The sequence below is a fragment of the Pongo abelii genome, chromosome Y (assembly GCF_028885655.2).
Source record: "Pongo abelii isolate AG06213 chromosome Y, NHGRI_mPonAbe1-v2.0_pri, whole genome shotgun sequence".
NCBI lineage: Eukaryota > Metazoa > Chordata > Mammalia > Primates > Hominidae > Pongo > Pongo abelii.
Genome location: NC_072009.2, coordinates 11,846,699 through 11,866,206, shown reverse-complemented (window position 1 = coordinate 11,866,206; position 19,508 = coordinate 11,846,699). Strand labels below are relative to the sequence as shown.

The window sequence follows — 19,508 nt, the reverse complement described above, 5'->3', positions numbered from 1 at the left end:
TGGTCGACCCCGGAGGTTCCGCCCGAGAGGCTGACGCGCCGGATCTGGCTCGTCCCGATGGGCACTCCTGGACACCGCTTGGTCGAGAAGGCCTGCAGGTCGACCCAGGACACAGTGATCCGCCAGCCAAGTGCGGAGCTAGCAGGCGGCGGCTGGTCGACCCCGGAGGTTCCGACAGAGAGGCGACGCTCCGCATCTGGCTCGTCCTAGCGGGCACTACCAGACACTGCTCGGTCAAGAAGGCCTGCTGGTCAACCCGGGACGCAGCGAGACGCCGGCCAAGTCTCACGCCCGTGGGCGGCCGCTGGTCGACCCCGGAGGCCCGAAAGAGGAGAGGTCGCCAACTGGGATCAGCTGGGTGTGGGGACGCTCCGGGCCTTGCCACCCACACTCTGCTGGTCGACCCACGCGGAGGAGAGAAAAGGAAGGACGCGTGAGGGCCGGGATCCCGGGTGGCCGACCCCCGGGCCCACGCGGCCACCCCTGGTACAGGGGCCAGCCGGCCACGGACCCGGCTTGGGGCGGCTGCCTCCGCGGTTCCCCCCCACGCTCCCCTGGCCCCGTCCCAGCCCGGAGCGGACAAGCCACCCCGGCAGTGAAACAGCGAGGAGGCGGGAAACGAAGAAATGGGGCGCGCCGACTGGGGATGCGCGCCCCCCGACCCTGCCACGCCCGTGGTCGGAGGGAGGACGGGAGGGAGGAAGACCGAGAGATGGACGGACAGCGCCGGACACGCATACCCCGCCAGGCCCCCACGCGCATGCAGGCAGGCACGCCTGCGGACAAACCCTTGTGTCGAGGGCTGACTTTCAATAGATCGCAGCGAGGGAGCTGCTCTGCTAAGTGGGAAACCCCAACCCGGAAGCAGGTCTTCTATGAATGGTTTAGTGCCAGGTTCCCCATGAACTTGCGGTGCATGACAGGCGACGGGGCGGCCGCCTTTCCGGCCGCACCCCGTTTCCCAGGACAAAGGGCACTCTGCACCGGACCCGTCCTGGCGCGCGGTGGGGTGTGCCTCGCACAGGCTGGGGTGGCCCACCAGCAGGGAGAGGCAGGGAACCGGCTATCCCAGGCCAACCGAGGCTCCACGTGGCTGCCCTATCATTCTGCCTGGGCAGGATTCTGACTTAGAGACGTTAAGTCATAATCCCACAGATGGTAGCTTCACCCCACTGGCTCCTCAGCCAAGCACATACACCAAATGTCTGAACCTGCGGTTCCTCTCCTACTGAGCAGGATTACCATGGCAACAACATATCATCAGTAGGGTAAAACTAACCTGTCTCAAGAGGGTCTAAACTCAGCTCACGCTCCCTATTAGTGGGTGAACAATCCAATGCTTGGTGAATTCTGCTTCACAATGATAGGAAGAGCCGACATCGAAGGATGAAAAAGTGACGCCCCTATGAACTCTTGGCTGACACAAGACAGTTATCCCTGTGGTAACTTTTCGGACACCTCCTGCTTAAAACCCAAAAGGTCAGAAGGAACGTGAGGCCCCGCTTTCACGTCTGTATTCTTACTGAAAATCAAGATCAAGTGAGATTTTGCCCTTCTGCTCCATGGGAGTTTTCTGTCCTCTCTGAGCTTGCCTTAGGACACCTGCGTTACCGTTTGACAGGTGTACCACTCCAGTCAAACTCCCCACCTGGCACTGTCCCTGGAGTGGGTCACCCCAGGCCAGGCGCGCGGCCGGGCGCTTGGCGCCAGAAGCGAGAGCCCCTTGGGGCTTGCCACCCCCCCCCCACCCCCCGCCTCACGGGGTCAGTGAAAAAATGATCAGAGTAATGGTATTTCACCAGCGGCCCGCAAGGCCAGTGGACCCCGCCCCGCCCCCTCGCGGGGATGGGGGGCACTGGGGGCCTCCCACTTATTCTACACTTCTCATGTCTCTTCACCATGGCAGACTAGAGTCAAGCTCAACAGGGTCTTCTTTCCCTGCTGATTCCGCCAAGCCTGTTCCTTTGGCTGTGGTTTCGCTGGATAGTAGGTAGGGACGGTGGGAATCTCCTTCATCCATTCATGTGCGTCACTAATTAGATGACGAGGCATTTGGCTACCTTAAGAGAGTCATAGTTACTCCCGTGGTTTACCTGTGCTTCATTGAATTTCTTCACTTTGACATTCAGAGCACTGGGCAGAAATCACATAGCGTCAACACCCACCGCGGGCCTTTGCAATACTTTGTTTTAATTAAACAGTCGGATTGCCCCAGTCCGCACCAGTTCTAAGTCAGCTTCTAGGCGCTGGCGGAGGCAAAGCGCTGGGCGGAACCGGGGCCCTGGGGGTGGACCTGGCGGGGTGGACCGGCGCCGCTGCCGCTGTCGCTGTGGCGAGGAGAGGGGGGAACGGAGGGGGCGGATGGGGCCGTGGGGGGAGGTGGGGGAAGGAACTGCCCCGTCCCGCCGCCCGCCCACAGGCGCCGCCCGACCGCTCCCAGACCCCGCAGTAGCGCGCGACATCGCGGAGCGACGAGGAGACGGGCGCGCCAGTGCCCGTCGGTCTCCCTGGGGGTAGCTGCGACGCCCGCCGCAGCTGGGGCGATCCACGGGAAGGGCCCGGCTCACGTCCAGAGTCGCCGCAGCAGCCAGCCCCACTGGTGCCCGGGCCCCCCTCACGGGGGACCGTGCCCCCGCCGCCGAGGCCCCCGCCGCAGCCGCCCCTCTGCCCGCCCCTTCCACCCACCACGCGGCACTCCCCCGGGGAGGGGGGAGGACGGGGAGAGGGAGGGCGCGGGGGACGGAGCGAACAGAGCGTGGGGTGAGGCGGGGGAGGGCTGCGAGGGGCGTGCCCCGGGCGTGGGGGGGCGGCGACGCCTCGTCCAGCTGCTGCACGCAGCCAGCCCCCCTTAGCGCCCCAGCCCGACCAACCCAGTCCTTAGAGCCAATCCTTATCCCGAAGTTAGGGATCCGGCTTGCTGACTTCCCTTACCTACATTGTTCTAATCTGCCAGAGGCTGTTCACCCTGGAGACCTGCTGCAGATATGGATACCACCCGGTGCGAGATTTACACCCTCTTCCCCGGATTTGCAAGGGCCAGCGAGAGCTCACCGGAGGCCGCCAGAACCACGACGCTTTCCAAGGCTCAGGCCCCTCTCGGGGTGAACCCATTCCAGGACGCCCTGCCCTTCACAAAGAAAAGAGAACTCTCCCTGGGGCTCCTGCTGGCTTCTCCGGGATTGGTCGCGTTACTGCACTGGACACCTCGCGGCGCCCATCTCTGCCCCTCCAGATTCAGGGATCTGAACCCGACTCCCTTTCGATCGGCTGAGGGCAACGGAGGCCATCCCCTATCCCTTCCGAATGGCACTTGCCCATCTCTCAGGACCGACTGACCCATGTTCAACTGCTGTTCACATGGAACCCTTCTCCACTTAGGCCTTCAAAGTTCTCGTTTGAATATTTGCTACTACCACCAAGATCTGCACCTGTGGCGGCTCCACCCTGGCCCACACCCTAGGCTTCAAGGGTCACAGCAGCGGCCCTCCTACTTGTCAGGGCATAGCGCCCGCGGGGCTCCAGGGGTGGGAGGGGAGGAGGAGGTGGGAGGACCCCCCTCCCACCCCATGCTGCACTCACACATGTGAGCCACCCCTGCCGCTCGGTCCACTCTCCACTGCCTGCGACAGCCGGGTATGGGCCCGATGCTCCAGCACCATCCATTTTCAGGGCTAGTTGATTTGACAGGTGAGTTGTTACACACTCCTTAGCAGATTCCGAATTCCATGGCCATCATCCTGCTGTCTATATCAACCAACACCTTTTCTGGGGTCTGATGAGTGTCAGCATGGGGCGCCTTAACCCGGCATTGGGTACATCCTGCAGCGCGAGTTCTGCTTACCAAAAGTGGCTCACTAGGCACTTGCATTCCACGCCCGCCTCCCCGCCGGTGAGCCAGGCTTCTTACCCATTTAAAGTTTGAGAATAGGTTGAGATAGTTTCAGCCCCAAGACCTCTAATCATTTGCTTTACCAGATAAAACTGCGTGGGGTGGTTGGGTCTGGGAGAGCGCCAGCTATCCTGAGGGAAACTTCGGAGAGAACCAGCTACTATATGGTTCGATTAGTCTTTCACCCCTATACCCAGGTTGGAAGACCAATTTGCAAGTCAGGACCGCTACGGAAATCCACCAGAGTTTCCTCTGGCTTCCCCTGCCCAGGAATAGTTCACCATCTTTCGGGTCCTAACACGTGCGCTCCTGCTCCACCTCCCCGGTGCGGCAGGCGAGATAGGCTGGTGGTGCGCTCTGGGTGGACTGGAGAGGCCTCTGGATCCTACCTCTGCTGGGGAGCGCGCTGGCCTTCACTTTCACTGGGCCACGGCGGCTTTCATGAGGGCCCCCAACTCCCGCACGTGTCAGACTCCTTGGTCCGTGTTTCAAGACGGGTAGGGTGGGTGGTCGACATCGCCGCCAACCCTGTGCCCTCGCTCCACCGTCCCCTTCTTTGAGGGACGCGCGGGTGGCCCGCAGAGAACCTCCCCCGGGCCCGATGGCGTGACCCACGCGGGGTGCACTGGGGACAGTCCGCCCCACCCCCCCACCCATGCGGACCCCCGTCGCCGGGGGTGCGGGAAGGGGAGGTGGTAGAGCGGTCGTGCCATGGGAGGGGTGGCCCAGCCCCCGACACGAGGAGATGCCACGGCGTCCCCGCGGTGGAGGGGACCCCCTCGCCGGTGACCCCTGCTGGGGTGGGCGCTGGTATGGGGGAGAGCGCAGCAATGGGTCTCGCTCCCTCGGTCCCAGGATTCAGCGAGTGCTGCTGCCGGGGGGCTGTCACACTTGGGGGTGGAGGGGTTCGGTCCCACCGCCGGCCGCCGCCGCTGCCGCCACCGCCGCTGCCCCCGACCCACGCGTCCTCCCGAGGGAGGATGCGGGGCCGGGGGAAGATGAGGGAGGAGGACGGACGGATGGGGCCCCCAGAGCCACCTTCCCCACCAGGCCTTCCCAGCCGTCCTGGAGCCGGTCACGGCGCACCGCCGCAGTGGAAATGAGCCCGGCAGTGGCCGGTCGCCGGTGGGGGGATGGTCCCCCACTGACCCCACCCTCGGCCCCGCCCACCGGAGCCCGCCCCCTCCGGGGAGGAGGAGGAGGGGCAGTGGGGGAGGAGGGGCAGTGGGGGAGGAGGGGCAGTGGGGGAGGAGGGGCAGTGGGGGAGGGAGGGCGGGTGGAGCTCTCAGGAGGAATAGGGGGCGAGAAAGATCCCCCCGGCGGCCGACACCACCGGACCGCCGCTGGGTTGAATCCTCCGGGCGGACTGCGCGGACCCCACCTGTTTACCTCTTAAGGGTTTCACGACCTCTTGAACTCTCTCTTCAAAGTTCTTTTCAACTTTCCCTTACAGTACTTGTTGACTATCAGTCTTGTGCCAGTATTTAGCCTTAGATGGAGTTTACCACCCGCTTTGGGCTGCATTCGCAAGCAACCCGACTCTGGGAAGACCCAGGCCCGGCGTGCCAGGGCCACTACTGGCCTCACACCATCCATGGGCTGGGCCTCGATCAGAAGGACTTGGGCTCTCCAAGAGCGGTGCCGGGGAGTGGGTCTTCTGTAGGCCACATTGGGATTCCGAGCTGGGCTCTTCCCTATTCACTCAAATCCAAAGAGGACCTGAGGGGTTGTGGACACAAGCATGCCTTCTTCCCCACGTTAATAATTCGCTAAGACTGCACCATGCATTACCGTTTACATCTTTCCATAAAACTGTAGGTTTTATGCCAATAGTGTTACAGGGTCTTTACCCATACTCCCCCCACCCTTTTATTTGAGCATATTTTTAAGGGAGGAGTGAGCATGTTTTACTATTTCTTGTCTTTGGAGTTATATAGAATGCCTGTGGAATATTGGATGCTCCACGTGTGACAAAATTGTTGAAATTGTGAGCTGACATAAACTGGAGCATTATCAGTGTTAATTTTTGTGGGTCAGCCCATAAATGCAAAAGTTAAAAGAAGATGTTTAATGACATATTGAGTTGACTCTCCAGGCAGAGCATGTGCACTAATTAAATGAGTGTTGGTCTCAATGGATACATGTACATATCTTAGTTTTCCAAATTCAGGGATGTGTGTAACATCTGTTTGCCATAACTGATTAGGTTCTAGTCCTCTAGGGTTAACACTTGTTGAAGGAGGGGACGTGCCTGTGATCTGACAATCTGTGCATTGTAGGATAATTTTTTACCACTCTGTAAGTTGAAATTATTTAGATAAGTTTCTCCAATTTGGGTGGCAAAGTAGATGCAATTGGGTGGCTTGGTGAAGCAGTAATATCATAACCTGAAAGTTTGCTTCATTATTGCAATAAGTCAATGAACCAGGTAGTAAGCTGTAGACTCGAATATTTGTAATAAAAATAGGATGTGTATGTTGATCAAGCAATTGCTAAAGTTGAAGAACAAGAGCACACAGGGCTGGCTCCAGAGTGGACTTAATTAAGGTCTCTCAAGGTTTTGTAGTAAATAGAATATGCACAGTCATGTACACTACTTATAGGCTGAGTGGAAAAACTTTCCAACGCCAGCATCAGAGTGCCGATCCAAGCTCTCTGAGTGCTAGTAAACCCAGATCAAGTGATTGAATTGTGTGGTCTCCACCAGATTGCTGCTTTTCCATGTTTACCAGACCCATCAGTAAACTGTTAAAGCATTAGATATGGTGATTGACCTCTTTCTGTGGGCAAAATTACCAGCATATGAAATAAAAAATGAAGGAGTTTCTCAGAAGGAAGGATGTGCTCTATTTGTCCTGTGTAATTGAGAAGGCTATTTGCAGATCTATCAATAATGGCAATACTGCTTATTACTTAAAGAAATCCTTATGACATCAGGATCATAACCTAGCAACTGATGGCATCATTCGCAGCCTGAATAGATGACTTTAGTAATTAACTATATATAGGGAGATAGTGTTTTAGTCCCATTATGTGAGCAAAAATTCCATTCTAGGAAGCATAGCCCAGGGACCATTTGTCTTACTAATCCTTTAGGGGAGTGTTTGCTGGGAAAGATAACCAGCATGTACGGAAAAGCTTCAGAATATGTGATCTAGCTGCCTCTGAGAGACAGCTAGTTCTATTTCCTTGATTTCTCTTTTTGATGCAGTTCTAGTTCTAGTTCCTTGATTTGTCTTTTTGCTGCAGGGGTTAAATATCTGGGATAAACTAGGGCTGGATTGCCCTTTAAGATAAGATATAGGTTTTGTAGTTTATCAGTAGAAATCTTCACACTGGGGTGGTGCAAATTAATGTCTCTCAGAAATTTTTGATAATGATTTAAGGTATGTAACTTGCTAGTATTTAATTTAATCTTTTGAGGTCTTACTGACAGGAAAGTTGGTATGTACCCAAGAAATTTCAAGGAGAAGACATCTGTCTTTTCTCAGGTGGAAAGATTAAATCTCTTAACTGTGTATTCTTTATGACACAAGAACATAAATTTAAAAGTATTGTCTCCATTGGAGCTGCAAGTAGAATATCATCCATAAAAAAATTAATCTTGCAATTGGAAAGCTCTTTTCCACTGGGGAGCAAAGCTTGATTTACATGACACTGACACAAGGTAGGACTGTTTAGCATTCCTTGAGGAAGCACTTTCCAGTGAAATTAACAAGCTGGCTTTTCATTATTGATAGCTGATATTGTAAACACAATTTTTTCTCTGTCCTGGAGAAATTGTATAAAAAAGAATATTTTCAGTCAATAATGATTACAAGCAAATCTTGAGGAATCAAAGTGGAGAAAGGGGGGCCCTGTTGAAGGGGCCCAATAGGTTGTAAATTAGCATTAATAGCATGTAAGTCATGTAAAATTATCCATTTCCCAGGCTTTTTGGGAATGATGAAAATGGGGGAATTTCAGGGGCTGTAAGATAATTTGATATGCCCAGCCTCCAATTGCTCTCTGACTAATTCATGAGCCTTCTGTAGTTTCTCTCACTTCAGAGGCCACTATTCTTCCCAAATCAGATCTTGAGAGACAATGTCAGGGTAGAGGAGGAGTAACAACAGTGGCCATTGTCAGAAAGGAGTATGCAGAGCGACCTCCCTGCACAGGCCCTGTCCCCAAAGATTAACAGGGATGGACATGATAACAGGTTGTAAAACTGTTGTTCTTACTTCTGAATTGCAGCATGTTAGGGGGAGCATGCTCTGCCAGGCTGTGTGCACTTTGTTGATGCAGAAATTTTCTGTTTCTGAGTGATCCAAGGCCAAGTTTCTGGCCAGTTCTTTTCACTAATGATTAAAATATTCACCCCTGTGTCCAATAAGCCAGTAAAATTCTTATTTCCAGTTTTTAAAGTAATCATGGGTCTCTGATCAGTGATTAATTGATTCCAATATACTCCCATGGCTCCTGTGCTTCCAAAGCTTCCCTTTCCCCTGTCCTTTCCATGGGCATTAAGGACCCAGTATGGTAAAATCAGTAACTGAGCTATCTTTGATCCAGGGGGAGGAATATGCAGACCTTTACATTCCATCATCATCAATATCTCACTCTGATAATCACTATCAGTTACCCCGTTGGGGACATTAATTCCTTGACTGGGTAGGCTAGAGTGCTCTAGGACTAATCCCACTGTTCCCAGAGGCACCAGGCCCCAGATTCCAATTGCAACACTTTTAGAGTCTTCTTTTAGCACGAATTCACTGGGGCAGAGTAAGTCCAGTCCTGTGTTCCCAGTGGTGGCCACTCTGAGAGAGAGGACTATGGGCTTCCCATTTGACCAGGGAAAGCTGCTGGCATTGCCCCAGTTGGGAGTGGTGCCTATAGCTGACCCCTCATGAAGTTTCTGACTGGTTTCTTATGGGGTTGCTGTTTTTATCAAATTTAGACCTTCATTGATCTGCCCAATGCTTCCCCTTCCTAATTTAGGGACATATAGAAGTGGATTCTCTCCCTTAGTTACCTTGATCTTTACTATGGGGACATTCCGTTGTCATATGACCTGGCTCTCCTCATACAATACAATTTTGATCTCTCTCCCTTTTCACTTTAGGAGGCCTTAATGCTATAGCCAATATTTTGTGTTTGTGTATCTCAGTTCCTGCCAGGTGAAATGCTGATATTAGCTCCCCAACAGTGGTGGTCTTTCCTCTGATTGCCTGCATTGGCTGCTGGCAATCCACATTAGCATTTTCAAAAACCAATTGCAATGATAAGATATCAGCTTTCAGGGCATGTCTAATTTGTCTCTTAATTGCCTGGGTTAAGTGATTGATTAACTCAACAAATGGCTTCTGAGGCCCTTGTCAAACATTTACAAAAGATTCCTGCTGGATTCCGCTTTTGGGAATTTGGTCCCAAGCCCTGAGAGCACACAGAGACATCAGCATAAGCCTGGGCATCAAAATTTAGTTTTTATTGTACATTAGCTTGAGGACCCCTTCCCTGGAGCATATTAGCTGTTATATTTTGCCTGGCCACTTGATTCACCACCAGCAGAGGCAATAAGGCAGGTGACATTTTCTCCTTCTTCCCCTTTTTAGGCTCTTCTGTGTGTAATGAGACTAAAACCATCCTTACAAGGGCCCATAGTGTTAAAGATGATACTGGGACCCATTGCCTTTGTACATCATGCTGTTTAAGATTTCTCCCCACCTGTTACCAGAATTCTACCTCTAGCATTCCTTCTTCTGGGAACCATGGATTATGTGATACAGCAGTCTGCATTAGTTCTCTTAAGTGAGGCCATGAAGCTGACACTCAGGTAGCATTAAGCAACTATTACAACATTTTATATACTGTTTCTGTTGAGCTTGTAAATGTTGTCCCATGATGAAACCTCAGCCTGACCAATACCCCCCAAACCTGAAAAACCCCAAGTGGGCACAAATGACTTCCTGTTTTACTGACTTGACCACACAGTCTTCTTCAACCTTGTTTTCAGGGGGTCCATCACACCTCCTTTGCCATGTTCTTCACATGGGGGTGCTGGGTATGGGGGTCTGTCTTGCAGACCCTGATTCAATGATGGATGAATAAAGTACACTGACAAACAAATATTCACTTTGCCAGTTCGACTAAGCATCTGGGCCACTTAGAGAATACACATAGAATGCACTAAACAGTTGCAACTGCAGCCTCAATCAGCCAGTGAGACTTGCATTTGTACAGTAAGATTGACAAAGATCTGAGTAAATACCACTAGAGGGTAATTGACATTGCAGACTTCCCAAGTAGAAAGCAATTAAGCACCTGCAGTAGATCAAAGGTTAGTCTTAGGACCACATGAGTAAAGAAGCTAGTTAGATGAACTAATCTACCTTCCTTTTTATGCAATTTAACCTATCTACTCAAGGTAAGGATTAGGTTGCCTTCAGCCATAACCTTATCCTGAGACTTTTACAAAATCCTTCAGGCTTTGCAAGAATGTTTGTGACTTATAATTTTCCCCACCATCCTGACTGAGCTCCTGCAAAGTTCTGGTGGGCTCCTAGAGGTGAGATTGAGAATGTGACCTCTGAGGAGGTGTGGTACACACAAAAAGAACTGTTTGAGTTTTGAAACGTACATAAAAAGGAGTCTGAAGAACAGGCATGGGAATGGATAGTATAGGTATGAGAAAATAGTGGGAAAAAAACAGAATTGTATCAGGTTGAATTTATTGATCAGGGCTCATTACATTTAGTGACTAGGCTCTCTGCATTTAAAGCTGCAGCTCAAGGAGTTTAAAACAAGTTCTAATAATTTATTTGCTTGATTAGCTGAAACATAAATAAAAAGATGGCCAACTATGAGTGGGCTACAAAAGTCTGCTCTTTATTGGTTTAATGTAAAGGAAGACATCCAAAGGCCTAGGGAGATTTGAATGGTGGAGTGAATTTGTCACTTTAGACATACTCACCCCAGTTGGGAGGGTTCAAAAATACACCCTTGATCAGTGCCTTGTGAAATAGATTTGTGAGATCAGCACCTGTATCTTTGAAGAGCCCTGTAATTTTTCTTCTCTGTATATCAGATCTAAGGGTGGAAACTACAGTAAACTACCAAATTTAAACACAATGGGAATAATTGCATCTTGATGTGGAAAGGGAAATGATCAGAATTTTCAGGGACTGCTGGACACAGTCTATGAGCTGATGTTGATTCCAGGGGACAAAAAAATCACTGTCCTTCAATTAAAGTAGGACCTTATGAAGGTCAGGTAATTAATAAAGTTTTAGCTTCAGTCAGACTCATAAGGGGTTCACTGGGTCCCTAGACTGATTCTGTGGTCCTTTTTTCCAGTGCCAGAATGCATAATTGGCATAGACATACTTAGCAGCTGGCAGAATCCACCATTTGCTCCCTGACTTATAGGATAGAGTTACTATAATGGGAAAGGTCAAATGGAGGCCAGTAGAGCTGCCTATGCCTAGAAAAACAGTAAATCAAAAACAATATCAATTTTCTGGGGAGATTGTGAAGGTTAGTGGTACCATCAAGGACTTGAAAGGTGCAGGAGTGGTAATTAGCAACACATCCTCCTACAACTCTCCCATTTGTCTGATGCAGAAGACAGATGGATTTTGGAGAATGATAGTGGATTATCATAAGCTTAACTGCATGGTGACTCCAGTTGTAGCTGCTGTACCAGATGTGGTTTTATTGTTTGAGCAAATTAATACATCTCCTGGTACCTGGTATGCAATAATTCACTTGGAAAATACCATTTTCTTCATTCCTGTCTGTAGGGCTTACCAGAAAGAATTTGCCTTCAGCTATCAAGGCCAGTAATATGTCTTTATTGCCCTAACACAGGGGTATATCAACTCTCTCTCTGTATGTCATAATCTTATTTAGAGAGCCCTTGATTGCTTTTGGCTTCTGCAAGATAGTACACTGGTCCATTACATTGATGACATTATGCAGATTTTACCCAGTGAACAGAAGTAGAAAACATACTGGACTTATTTATGAGACATTTTTGTACCAGAGAATGGGAAATAAATCTGACTAAAATTCAGGGACATTTTATCTCAGTAAAATTTCCAGGGGTTCTAAGGTAAATAACAAGTTGCTGCATTAGGTGCCTCCTACAACCAAGAAAGAGGCAAAATGTCTAGGGAAACTATTTGGATATTGGAGGCAACACATTTCTCATTTGAGTGTCTTACTCTGGCCCATTTATTTAGTGACCTGAAAGCCTGCCAGTATTGAGTAGTGTCCAGAACAGGAGGAAGATCTGCTGCAGTTCTAGGATGCTGTGCTAGCTTCTCTGCCACTTGGGCCATATGACCCAGCAGATCTAATGGTGCTTGAGGCATCATTGGTACATAAGGTTGCTGTTTGGAGGCCTTGCTACCTCCCACAGGTGAATCACAGCATTGGTCTCTAGTGTTTTGAAGAAAAGCTCCACCATCTTCTACAAATAACTACTCTCCTTTTGAGAGACAGCTCTTGGCCTCTTACTGGACTTTGTTGGAAACTGAACGTTTGACTATGGGTCATCAAGTCACCATATGAACTAAATGTCCTATCATGAACGGCTTGATTTCTTCACCATCTAGTCACAAAATGGGTTGTGCACAGCAGCATTTCATCATCAAATGGAAGTGGCATATATGTGACCATGCTCGAGCAGGTCCTGAAAGGACAAGTAAGTTATATAAGTGTCTACGATGGCAGGGATGGAGGTTATGCAAGGTTCAGAAAATGAACTTTTACTTACCAAGGGTGACCTGGCTATGGCCATTGATGAATTCCCAATTTGCCAGCAGCATAAACCAACACTGAGCTGTCAATATGGCACCATTTTTGTGGGGTAATCAGCGAGCGATGTGATGGAAGTTGGATTACATTTGATCTCTTCCATTATGAAAAGGAAAGAGGTTAGTCCTCAAAGAAATATACGTTTACTCTGGATATGGATTTGCCTATCCTGCATGCAATGCTTCTGCCAAGGCTACCATCCATGAACTAATAAAATGCTTTATCTGCCATCATGTTACTCCACACAGCACTGCCTCTGAGCAAGGCACTCACTTTATGGCTAAAGAAGTGTGGCAGTGGTCTACTGATTATGGATTCACTGATCCTACCATGTTTCCCATCATCCTGAATGGGATCCATTGAATGATTCCATTAAATTAGAAGTTAAGATTTCCCCCTTAGCACTTTGGGTTCCTCCTACGTTTCAGTCATCAGGCTAATAAAGGGGTTACAGTTTTTGCTGTGGTAATTGACCTAAACTATCAGATGAAATCAGTCTACTACTCTGCAATGGAGGTAAGGAAGAGTAAGCATGTAATACAGGAAATCCATCAGGGTGCCTGTTAATATTAACATGCCCTGTAATTAATGTCAGTGGATAACTACAGCGGTCTAATTCTGGCAGGAATACAAATAGTCCAGACTCTTCAAGAATTAAGCCTTGGGTCACTCCACCAGAAGAAAAAGAACAAACAGCACCTGCTGAGGTGCTTACTGAAGGCAAAAGAAATATAGAAAATTTGGTAGAATAAGTTAGTCATCAGTATCAGCTATGACAACACGACCAGTGGCAGAAATGAGGACTTTGAAGGTCCTAAATACTTCTTCCTTTTGTTAAAAAAAGTTTGGCTGGGTGCGGTGGCTCACGCCTATAATCTCAGCACTTTGGGAGGCCAAGGCAGGTAGATCATGAGGTCAGGAGATCAAGAGCATCTTGGCTAACCCAGTGAAGCCCGTCTCTACTAAAAATACAAAAACAAAATTAGCCAGTTGTGGTGGTGGGTGCCTGTAGTCTCAGCTACAGGCTGAGGAGGGAGAATGGTGTGAATTTAGGAGGTGGAGCTTGCACTGAGCTGAGATTCTGCCACTGCACTCCAGCCTCAGTGACAGTGAGAGAGTCAGACTCCAAAAAAAGCTTGTGCATGTATACACATAGAAATATCTTTATGTTTTTTCTTTTTCTTTATCATGTGACATAAGATTTATTGACCTCATATTAGTATTTGAGCATACTTAACTTTACATAATAGTATTGGGTTTAGGGATTGATATGTTCCTGGTTGTACAAAGGATAGTTGTATTAGGCTAGTTGTACTTATGACCACATTATTGTCTTCATTTGAAGATTATGTATGCTCTTATAAGATTTGTATGGGTTCAACTTGACAAGAAGTGGAGTTGTGATGGTTAATACTGATTGTGGACTTCATTGGATTGGGGGTTACAGAGTATTAATCTTGGGTGTATCTATTGGGTGTTTCCCCCCACAAAAAAATTAACATTTTGAGTAAGTGGGTGGAAGAAGGCAGATCCACCTTAATCTAGTGGGCACAATCTAATCAACATATAATGAAAATGTAGCAGACAGAAAAATGTGAAAATCAGACATGAACCTAGCTCCAAGCCTACATAATTCTACCGTGCTGGATGCTTCCTCCCCTTTTACATTGAGGCCCAAGATCTTCAGTTTTGGGACTCAAAATGGCTCTCCTTTCTCCTCAGCTTGCAGGTGGACTATTGTGATCATGTGAGAGTTAATACTTAATAAATTCCTCATACATTTTATGCTCCATATACAACTAATTGAGCATTATACATGTGGTTAATTACCATGTTGCTGACAGCTGCTAAGGTTCTGAAACAAATTTTTATTCAAACAGGAAAGATTTTACATTGTATGAATAAACCTTCTTTTTGGATTTATCTTAGTATATATTTTTTCATGTTCCACATTTTTTATATTACAGCAATTTTCTCATTCATTTGTTTTATTTTCTCTTGTTTTCTAATATAAATTTTTCTGAAAGTATTTATTTTGAGTTATTTTACAATAAGGCAGAGCATAAGTAATTGTGATCAAAGATGCCCACTATACAATCTTCTATCAAGTAATTTATTAAACAGTAGAAGATACTTAAGTATTAAGTCTCTTCAACAACTTTAGCAAAAGCAAGATTTCTCTAACACTGGCAATAATCTTTGAAATCTTAATATTCATTTGGCTTGCTTATTGTAATATCTTAGCAACTTTCATGTAATAAGACACATTTAATATTTGTCTTATGACAAATATGCACAATGTGTATGCATAGGAGTGTGCCAGTGCACATGTGTGCATGTGCACTATGTATGTCTTCCAGCTGTAGTCAAGATTAGTTCTATCCTAAAAGCCGCTGATTGAGTTTTCTCCCTTGGTTCCCCAAAAGAGACATGGCCTAGGGTTTTATTTTGCTATATTAGCATTTTACGGAAATATTTAAAAAGTAATGGGAAAAAAAGGGAAAAAAAGGAAATATATGCTTTAGTTTCTAACCATCGATTAACTGAACAGACTTCACTTTACTAACACTTACTGTAACTTGAATCAACTGAACTTTAAAAATGCTTCCTAAAATCCTTCTTATTTACAGAAAGCAAAGATTGAGTTAAGAAATCTTGAAAATATAAAATCAAAGTGTTCTGAAAGTGTGTTTATTTTTTTACAATTTTCTGGAGAGATGTTTCAACACAGTTAATATCTCAAAGATGCCTAAGACTCTAGATTTTAAGATATTTAGCAGCATTTCCAGCCTTTCAGCACCAGATGCTAGTAACGACCTTACCAATTCCACTTCCAGTCATCAACCAGGCATAAAGTACAACTAAAGTTAAATCTACTGACCTATGGAAACCATGGACAATCACCCTGGACTGTCTGTTATCTCTATGGTCTTACAATTTATAATCATTCCCCTTCCACAGTACCTGCTCCAACCACAGTGACCTCGCTGTATTGCAAACAATCTAAGCAGGCCTCTGCCAGAAATCATCATGCTTGTGGATCTTGCTGCATACTTACATGATTATTCTCTTATTATTTTATTTAGATATGTACTTGCAAGTCACTTTTGAAACAAATTACTGTACACTTGCTTTACATAACACCAAAATGCACTTTATAACAGAGAATCTTGGCTCATGCATTGTATATGGAATTGATAAACTCAATTAATAAAATGCAAACAAAAACTTTACACCATAACCACTAAAACAAAACCAAAACATCTAGGATCCCAAATTAGAGGTGTAATATTCAATGTAACTATTTTAAATAACATTTTTATCGGACAAAAATATAGATCTCCTAAATAAAAATAAACTCTGAGATTAGAAAACAATCAGTGCTTTACAAATAAAAATGAAAGCAAAACTACAAGGAAGACAGCTTCAAACCATTCAAAGAAATATCAAACTAATAAAAAAGTGTTTGGACCCTGGAAATCAATGGTTGCTAACAACTAAGCAAACAATCAAGGGAGACAATTTTAAAATTATAAATTTATTTTTGGATTGCCATACTGCCTCCCTGGCACAGATGAAGCCTTCTAATCTGAAATTTATATTTTTAATTTGAGGCCCAGATTCCTGATTCAGGGAGGAGTAAAGAAGCTTTTATGTGCTCATTTACTGTGTTTTTTCTAGTCTTCCTAGGAGATACATGACGAATTGATAAAACACATTTCTTTCTGTTTTGCCTAACAAAGAACTTATCCTGGTTGAAAATGCCAAGAATTGGTCACAAACCTTTATGATATTGAGAGAAAACAGTAGAGTTATCTCATACAATAGACAATCAGTTAATACAGATTCTGTTTTTATGTTAGTTTTCATATTGGTCTTATTAAAAATGCTAATGGAACGCATGCTAAGCTTTCAATAACTAAGAAAACACCTTGGAGATATGAATAAAATATATAACTTGAAAAATAATATGCAAGCAAAAAATGCCTAAATAAAAGCTAAAGGAATGTATAACTAACCCTTCTGTAAGGAAAATAGTATTACTATTACGACACTGGCAAAGTCAGCTAATACTATTATACTTCTGTTAGGCAATTATTGCATTCAAAAATACAGATCTATTTTAATGGGCACTCAATGCGTACAGAAAAAAGCTGAAACAATAATATAAATTGAGAAGGTCAGAAAAGCCCAAGAGCAGCTATTTTTATATTGTTAAAATTAAATTTTAGATAATTCAATTGAGTTAATATTCTTAAAAGTAGGCAATTTTATTTGTAGAATATTACATGAAGTCCCAAACACAACTAATTATAATATAAAAATACTGAAAATAATAAATTAAAAAATAACCATATTTTTGAAATGATCAATGAGGATCAAATATGATACAGAAAATAGGTAAAACAAGTAAGTAAACATTAGAGTATGCCTTTTTTACTTGTAATAACTTTAAATATGAGCTCTTGCATAGAAAGGGCAAAGAATGGCAAAAAAGCATGTTTAAAGGAGGATTTACTTATACAATTTCTACAAAAGTACTACTTTAAATGCAAAAACATGGAGATTCAAAGTAAAATGACACAAGTTCTGGGAAAAGCATGACTGGACTATAGAGCACTATATATCTGTTTCTTCAAGTGGCAGAATTGGTATGATGCAATTAGTTTGGAACTCCAGAGTCTGTCTGAATGTATAGTTTCCAAAACAAGATTTGTACAGTAAACAACAATTAAATTTGATCATTTTTATAGCATAGATCACCAGCAGCTATTTATTTTTCATCAACTACTGCAGTGGTGTGCTACCTTGAAAATACTTCTGCAGCAGCTGGCAAGAGCCAGAATAAACAAAAAGAACTCAGTCCTCCAAATCTCAGGAGGACTTGGGCACCAATTGCTGCTTATGATTATGTCAGTCCTGACACAGAGAAAAAGTCATGATTTCATTCCCCAAAACTTTTGCAGGCTTTTCCTTCTCCTGCTCAAATAACTTCCAGAAGATTTAAAGAGCCAGATCATTTCTATTCTAATTTTTCTTTTTTTTCCCTTAAGAGACCAGATAATTATGGACAAAAACATTAAAAAGAAAACATCTGTACATGAAACTTTAGAATAAAATTTGTTGTTAACCACATGTGCCCCCAAATGGTGCAGGCTCAAGAAAGACCCAAGAATAAGTTGAGTAAGACTGACTGCCAGGACAGAAATAACTGACATGAGGAATAAAAAAACCCTAGTAAATCACAGAGGGAGAAAATCTGATTTTCAAAGTTTCAGCATTTTAAAATTTGAATGCCTCTTTTCAACACCAACAAAATCACAAAGCATAAAGTGAAATAAGAAAGTATGGCTCATCCTAAGGAAAAAAAAAAAATCACTAACAGAAGCTTTTCCTAGAAAGCTTAAATGGCAGTCTTACTAAAAAATAAATTTAAAAATTAATGTCCTGAGGAAGCTACCAGAATAAACCAAAGGATTCTCCTGCCTAAACTTTCCAAACCAAAGAAATTCATGAACAAAAAATGTTAATAAAGAGAGAGTAAACTTATTTTTAAAACTAAGAAAAAACTCTGGACCTGAAAAGGAAAACAAATGAGATAGAAATTTTCTACATACATTTAAAAGGAGACTTGAGCAGATAAAAGAAGAAAATATTGGCAAACCTAGAAAAAGGGCAGTTGAAATTATTAGGTTGGAAAGAGAAAAAGAAATAAAGAAATGTGAACACAACCTAGATCCAGTAGGACACCATCAAGAAGACCTACTTATGCATTTTGAAAGTTCAAAGAGAGACACAAAGAAACAGGGAGACTAAAAATACAGCGGTCAAGAATATAACAAATTTGAGGAAGTAAACACTTAGGAAGCTCAACAAACTCTAATTAAGATAAACTCAAAGAAACACACTCAAACTTAACATGTAAATTATACTGTCTAAAACAAAGACAAAGAGAATCTTGAAAGCAGCAGGAGAAGTGACTAGTCATGCAAAATGGACCCTCAAAAATAATCAGCAGTTTTCTTATCTAAAAACTCAGAGGCCAGAAAGCAGTAGACAAATATTTTCCAAGTGATGTAAGAAAAGACTTTCAAACAGAAATCTTACGTCCAAATAAAGTCCATCAAATGTGAGGGAGAAATTATGACATTCCTAGATATAAGCTGAGGTCTTTTTAGATAACCCTTTAAGAAATGCTTTATGGAATATTTCATGACAAAATGACACTAAACGGCAGTATAAATAAATAAAGATTATGGTAAAGATAAATACATGAACAATTATAAAAGAGAAAAAATTAACAATATGAATCTCCGTAATTTGCTCTCCACATAATTGACAATATAATTTTATTTTTTAAAAAAAGCCAATTTTTTTTTTTTTTTTAGACGGAGTCTCGCTCTGTCGCCCAGGCTGGAGAGCAGTGGCACCATCTCAGCTCACTGCAAGTTCCACCTCCCGTGTTCATGCCATTCTCCTGCGTCAGCCTTCGGAGCAGCTGGGACTAGAAGCGCCCACCACAATGCCCGACTAATTTTTTGTACTTTTAGTAGAGACAGGGTTTCACCGTGTTAGCCAGGTTCCTGTCTATCTTCTGACCTCATGATCCACCCACCTCAGCCTCCCGAAGTGCTGGGATTATAGGCACGAGCCACCGCGCCTGGCTCATTTTTGTTTTTTTTGTTTTTTTGTTTTTTTTGAGATGGAGTCTCGCTCTGTCGCCCAGGCTGGAGTGCAGTGGCGAGATCTAAACTGACTGAAAGTTCTGCCTACTGGGTTCACACCATTCTTCTGCCTCAGCCTCCTGAGTAGTTGGACT

General features: G+C 45.2%; 1 long non-coding RNA gene and 1 other non-coding gene across 2 annotated transcripts in view; both read right to left on the bottom strand.

Annotated features, from left to right (window-relative positions):
- The window catches only part of LOC134760967 (uncharacterized), a 104,699-nt gene that overhangs the window by 65,066 nt on the left and 20,125 nt on the right, over positions 1-19,508 (bottom strand). The window lies entirely within an intron of this gene.
- On the bottom strand, positions 783-5,697 carry LOC129053556 (28S ribosomal RNA). Its single transcript, XR_008518345.1, has one exon. It is a non-coding gene; the product is annotated as a 28S ribosomal RNA (ribosomal RNA).